Below are 7,500 nucleotides of genomic sequence, written 5' to 3' on the forward strand. Positions count from 1 at the left end.
TGTCTATACATTTTCTCTCTCTCTCTCTCTCTCTCTCTCTCTCTCTCTATCTATCTATCTATCTATCTATCTATCTATCTATCTATCTATATATCTATCTATCTATCTATCTCCCTCTCTCTCTCTCTCCTCTCTCTCTCTCTCTCTCTCTCTCTCTCTGCATGTGTCTGTATGTCTATACATTTTCTCTCTCTCTCTCTCTCTCTCTCTCTCTCTCTCTCTCTCTCTCTCTCTCTCTCTCTCTCTAATCCACCCCTATTCAATATGAAAGTGATCGAGTGATCTCCCTTTGTCTTGGTTAGGAGGAGTGGCCCCCTTGAGTGAGATAAGTGAGTAGATAGAGTTATTGTCCCTGCCCCGTCACTCCTTTTGATATCATGTGTGTTATTTTTGGAGTGAGATATTATGCATTGATAACAAAGAATCGCAGGATAACCAGGATTTATGTTACAAGATGGGCAACGAACGTTATTTGTTTCAAATGAATGCTGATTTTTTATTATTTATTATTTAAGTTTATTTATTTTTGTAATAATACTTCGTGCAAGTAATTTTAAGAAAGGAAAGAGGCAATATTATTATAAATGGCATTGCCGAAAGCTTTGTCACCGAAGCTTTCTGGACGTATAGATAGTATGCGATTGGCTAAGAAGCTCACAACATTGCCATCCGGAAGTATAACAGGCCAACACACAAAAGGATGTGTAACCTTAAACGTTTATAGTCTAGTTAATACAGTTTAGTGAGAATTACTCTTAAACGCGGATGGCAAAAAAAAAATAATAACAAAGACCTGAGTGACGTCAACTTCAACTATCTGTTGAGGAACTTATGATATTTGATCATGCATGCAAGAAGACAATTAACCAGTAGATTTTTCACCAATCAAAACATGGAATTTGTGACACACCTTCACACGTGCTCGGACAAACATAGTTGGTTGTTTATAAACAATAACGTGAACGAATTCGACCTCCATCTGATCGTTGTTATTGTTTTTATATTGACAAATGGGTGACTAGTTATCACATGGTTTTCTCGATCATATTAAAAACGTTTAAGTCTACACATAGTTTTCTATGCTGATTCTACTGATCAAGCGGTAGAACAGTGGGTATTTTACTTAACACATGCCATCGATAGTAAAACATGTGCAGTTTGCTGTGTCTACCAATCACTGCCATTGTTTACATGATGACGATTGTCCGAGAGGCGTGGTTATCTACCGGTTAATTGTTGTACATCTATCTCGTTCAATGTATAAATCTGTGATATTACTGGAAATTTAACAGATAGCTTTAACTTGATCAATTAAAAATTGTAAACATCCGAATTAAAGCGGTATTACTAATGAATGGGACTCGAATCCTGAACCATCGAATCCTAAGGCGAGTGTCATACCACACGATCACATTGATTGCCCGACACATAATATTGGGTTACATCGATTCAATGTGTTCAAAGCGTTTAACTCGCTTTCGGTCCTGGGTTCGAGCCTCGCGCTCGGCGCATAGCTGAGTCCTTGGAAAAGGCTCTTTACTCACATTCTCTCACCGTACTCAGGTGTAAAATGAGTACCTGGTCGTTAACAGCGTTGTCTTTGTCCGAAAAAATGTAATATCGCCTAACAGGCGTCATGTCCCGTCCTACATGTTAAATGTTGCTGTTGACCAGGGACCCCTTGTAAAGCGCTTTGAGCACATTTAGTGGATATTGCGCAATATATCTAAAAAATAAAAAAAAATCACTCAACCGACTATATCCGTAGTTTACTCAGGTTACTTTTACCCCATGCCTATTTATTACATTTATTTCTGAGACATATTATTGACGTAATATCAAAGCTAATATTGTTGGTTTTTACATTATGTTAATGACAGGTGAATAAAACTATCTATGCCCATACTCATTTTTAATACACTTTTTTCAATTCTTAAAAAGTAGCAAAAATCTCTAGGATCGAGTGAGTTAAACCGTAGCCATCGTTAACGTAGCCTGACACTGACCAAAAAATGACGTCAAAATACCAGTCTTTGGCACAAAAGAAAACAAATCGTGAGTTGTATTCAATAGTTCAACCAATGGGACCACTTGTTTCCATGAGCACTACTAACGACAACTCACTAGGATGTGCAAAAACCAAATAATGACGTCAAAATGCCAGTCTTTTTTGGGTTTCAGTGTCAGGCTATAGATAGTTCGAAGATGACGTCACTCAGGTCTCTGTTATTGTTTTTTGCCATCCACGTTTATGAGTAATGCTCACTGAACTGTATTAATCCGACTATAAACGTTAATGGATACACACAGTTTTGTGTGTAGGTCCGTTATACTTCCGGATGGCAATGTTATGAGCTTCTTAGCCAAGCGCATACTATCTATAGATAGTTCAAAGATGACGTCACTCAAGCCTTTGTTATTGTATTTTGCCATCCGCGTTTGTGAGTGATTCTCACTAAACTGTGTTAACCAGACTATAGATAGTATGCAGATGACGTCACTCAGGCCTTTGTTATTGTCTTTGCCATCTGCGTTTGTGAGTTGTTTTCACTAAACTGTATTAACCAGACTATAAAAGTTCATGGTTACACAGAGTTTGTGTGTTGGTCCGTTATACTTCCGGATGGCAATGTTGTGAACCCCTTGGCCAAGCGCATTCTATTTATAAACGATGGCTACGGTTAAACAGGCCAATTGCCTCACTAATCATTTGGGACGATACTTGTTTTCTTTTAGATTTCTAAAGACGCCTTTAACACGATTTGGTCATTGAAGCGCCCGGAACGATATGGGATGAGATCTGAAAATAAACATAAAAGATATTAAACTCGTGGTCACCATTCGGCATTGATTATGCTCACTGTTGCTTGACTTCCATAAAAATCACGACATTAAGATCACTCGACCATCGCATCAAACCCCATAAAATCTACTTGAAATTCGACCATATAGATAGTATGCAGATGACGTCACTCGGCCTTTGTTATTGTTTTTGCCATCCGCGTTTGTGAGTTGTTCTCACTAAACTGTATTAACCACACTATAAAAGTTCATGGTTACACAGATTTTGTGTGTTGGTCCGTTATACTTCCGGATGGCAATGTTGTGAACTCCTTGGCCAAGCGCATTCTATCTATAGCATTGAATTCGACCCACTGAAGCCTACTGGGGGATTAATTGAAACATTCCGTAACGCAAATAAGATGCAAATCATGGATGAGAACACTCGACTAAGCGTGAGGTGAGTGGGCGTGACGGTGCATGCATCACTTGGATCTGTAGAGTTATGTTGATGGTTATGATGATATGGAGGGTGAGAGATGCATGGCCGATCCGTGAGTTGTTACCATTACTACTACTCATACGGAGAGAGAGAGAGAGAGAGAGAGAGAGAGAGAGATGGAGAGAGAGAGAGATGAAGAGAGAGAGAGAGAGGGAGAGAGAGAGATGGACAAAGAGAGAGAGATGGAGAGAGGAGAGAGATGGAGAGAGAGAGGGAGAGAGAGAGGGAGAGAGAGAGATGGAGAGAGAGAGGGAGAGAAATTTGGAGAGAGAGAGAGAGGGAGAGAGAGATGGAGAGAGAGGGAGAGAGAGAGAGATGGAGAGAGAGAGAGAGGTAGAGAGAGAGAGAGAGAGAGAGGGAGAGAGAGATGGAGAGAGAGAGATGGAGAGAAAGATGGAGAGAGAGGGAGAGAGATGGAGAGAGAGAGAGGGAGAGAGAGAGAGAGAGATGGAGAGAAAGATGGAGAGAGAGAGAGGGAGAGAGAGAGAGAGAGAGACAATGAATGAACCATGGCGCCGAGGAGTGGTGATAACCATATTGATGACAGACGATTAGGTAAAAATACTCACAACATCCGCCTGCCGGATATAGTTTAATCATTGAAACTGCGGTCCAAAAACAATAACAAAGAGCTGAGTGACGTCAATTTCGTTCCTTCAATAGAATAATAAATGAAGTTGACGTCACTCATCCGTTTGTTATTGTTTTAGACTGCCATTTTGGTGATTAATTCTCACTTACTCACATCAATCAGACTATAGATAGTATGCGCTTGGCTAAGAAGCTCATAACATTGCCATCCGGAAGTATAACGGACCAACACACAAAACTGTGTGTATCCATGAACGTTTATAGTCGAGTTAATACAGTTCAGTGAGCATTACTCATAAACGCGGATGGCAAAAAACAATAACAAAGACCTGAGTGACGTCATCTGCATACTATCTATAGATAGAATGCGCTTGGCCAAGGAGTTCACAACATTGCCATCCGGAAGTATAACGGGCCAACACACAAACTCTGTGTAACCATGAACTTTTATAGTCTGGTTAATACAGTTTATTGAGAACAACTCACAAACGCGGATGGCAAAAACAATAACAAAGGCCTGAGTGACGTCATCTGCATACTATCTATAAACGTTTAAGATTACGTATAGTTCTATGTGTTGGTATAGTAACTTCGGCTATCGGATGTTGTGAATTAATTAACTAAACGCATAGCATCAATTATCTTGGTCAATAGAACAATGGGGATGATCTATAGAGAGTATGAAGTTGACGTCACTTAGATCTGTGTTATTGCTTTTTGCCATCCGCGTTTATGAGTCATTCTCACAAAACTACATTAACCAGACTATAAACGTTCATGGTTACACATAGTTGTGTGTGTTGGTCCGTTATACTTCCGGATGGCAATGTTATGAGTTTCTTAGCCAAGCGCATACTATCTATATTACCTTTCTATGTGCTAGAGGTTATTAGTGACATTGGAATATGTGCTCAAAATGACCCATATAGTGAAAAGTGTTCACAGCTTTTGAAATATCTAACATCACGATTGGTCATTTTAACTTGACTCGTGGGCATGTTTACAAATTTAATTAACAAAGCAGCTTGCTTGAAATTTTTAAGAGATGCCCACTCGTTGAACATCAACAAATCATGTGATCGGTGACAAGGTTCGATGAAAAAAATGAATATAAATCATTGAAAACGAAATGAATATGTTTATGTTATGTATATCGCACGTGTGAAAGAAAGAGTGGAAGAGAGAGAGAGAGAGAGAGAGAGAGAGAGAGAGAGAGAGAGAGAGCGAAAATAAGTAGGAGTGAAATATCTGTTCAATGTTACAGTTATCATTTAACGTTATAACAAGTGTAACTAAATGACAAATTGCCATATTTATGGACAATAAAGATCTATTATTATTATTATTATTACTATTATTATTATTATTATTATTATTATTATTATTATTATTATTATTATTATTATTATTATTATTATTCCCATTGTCGCCGCATATGACAATTAACACAGGGACACCCTGTTGTCTAACACCGTAATATTATTCCCTCTCTGGCCCATCTTTTCCTGTTTTTTTTTTTCACATTCTCTCACCGTAATCATTTGTAGAATTTTTCATGACTACCTTCTTGGAATGGGCATGATCTATATTACGTTTCCATGTGCTCGAGGTCATCGGTCACATTGGAATATGTGCTCAAAGGGACACATATAGTGAAAAGTGCTTGGTTTTTTAAATTTCTAACATCACCATTGGTCATTTTGTTCGACTTGACACATGGGTATGCTTACAACTTTCTTAAACATAGCAGCGTGTTTACATTTCTGAAGAAATATCCAATCGTTGGACAGCAACAAATCTTGTGATGGATGACTTGGTTGGACGAAAACATGAATATAGATAGTTCGAAGATGACGTCACTCAAGCCTTTGTTATTGTATTTTGCCATCCGCGTTTGTGAGTGATACTCACTAAACTGTATTTCCCCGACTATAAAAGTTCATGGTTACACATAGTTTTGTGTGTTGGTCCGTTACACTTCCGGATGGCAATGTTATGAGCTTCTTAGCCAAGCGCATACTATCTTTAGATCGCTCCCATTAACAGCATATTCAATGTCGAAAAAATATGATAGCTCTTACTTTACGTCCGCCTCGGCCTGTAGATAGTATGCGCTTGGCTAAGAAGCTCACAACATTGCCATCCGGAAGTATAACGGACCAACACACAAAACTATGTGTAACCTTAAACGTTTATTGTCTGGTTAATACAGTTTAGTGAGAATTACTCATAAAGGCTGGATGGCAAAAAAGCAATAACAAAGACCTGAGTGACGTCAAATTCATACTATATATCAATAGATATGGAGACTGGAGACGTTTAAGGTTACACATAGTTTTGTGTATTTGTACGTTATATCCGACTGGCGAAATGTGAGTTTGTTTATTTTTTGTTTTTCTGGGTTTTTATGGGTTTGATTTTGGATAACCGCACAGCATCAATATTTTGTGTCTCACCATGGCGCCAAAGAAGTGTTGTCAAGTAGGTTACATACATATTGATGTGTACTTTTTATACGGCCATATCCACAAAGCGTCCTTATAACGCTATCCGATAAGGGGTCCCAAGACAGCAATAACAATGGAAATATAGATAGAATGCGCTTGGCCAAGGAGTTCACAAAATTGCCATCCGGAAGTATAACGGACCAACACACAAACTCTGTGTAACCATGAACTTTTATAGTCTGGTTTAGTGAGAACAACTCACAAACGCGGATGGCAAAAACAATAACAAAGGCCTGAGTGACGTCATCTTCGAACTATCTATAGATAGAACGAAGATGACGTCACACAGGCCTTTGTTATTGTCCTGACGATGGCAAATTAAGCCTGAAACATTAATGTAGACTGTCTCAAACATTGTGGTAAATATTTAAAAAAATAATAATTCGCTCCATTACTACATGTCGAGCACTTTTCGTACCATATTTGTATCAAACACGATTATATTATATATATATATTATATATATATATATATATATATATATATATATATATTTAAAATTGGCGTCACTCAGCTTTTTGTTATTGTTTTTAGCCAGCCATTTGTATAAGTAGTTCACAATAAATATATGGCGAGGCGAGAACCAGTTTGGTTCTTAACCAAGAAAATCGGTACTTTTTATTCTTCATGCTGGCTAGAACATTTTCACAAGTCAAAACACGATCAGATTTATAATGATTTTCTTCTCTAGATTTACACTTTTATGCTCGTCGGAGAAGTATTTCATAGGGGCGTCGGCCATTGTCCCGATAGTTTAGAATCAGTTACTAAGTTACTATGCGTCATTACGTGGGAAGCGACGTCACAACTGTTGAACCCTATTACCTAAAGTATGTATCCAGTACTCCGGAAGAGTTGTTTAACTCTTCAAATGAGATTGGAACCAGATTTTTCATATCACACTTTTGTTCCCTATCATTCTTTGTCCACCATTCAAGGGAGTGAATTTGGTAGAAAGAGCATTCATTCAATACCGTTCCAAGTCACTCTATAGATAGTGAGCGCTTGGATAAGAAGCTCTAAACATTGCCATCCGGAAGTGTAAGGACCAACACACAAAACTATGTACGTTTATAATTTATAGTCTGGTTAATACAGTTTAGTGAGAATTACTAATTA

At 38.1% G+C, this 7,500-nt stretch overlaps 1 protein-coding gene across 2 annotated transcripts in view; it reads left to right on the forward strand.

The window, feature by feature from the left end:
- LOC144958563 (mammalian ependymin-related protein 1-like) overlaps window positions 1-7,500 on the forward strand; it is a 40,461-nt gene that overhangs the window by 3,357 nt on the left and 29,604 nt on the right. The gene's annotated exons all lie outside the window — the stretch shown is intronic.

This window comes from Berghia stephanieae, chromosome 13 (genome assembly GCF_034508935.2).
Source record: "Berghia stephanieae isolate SIO BIC M18660-M18661 chromosome 13, UCSD_Bste_1.3, whole genome shotgun sequence".
Lineage (NCBI taxonomy): Eukaryota > Metazoa > Mollusca > Gastropoda > Nudibranchia > Aeolidiidae > Berghia > Berghia stephanieae.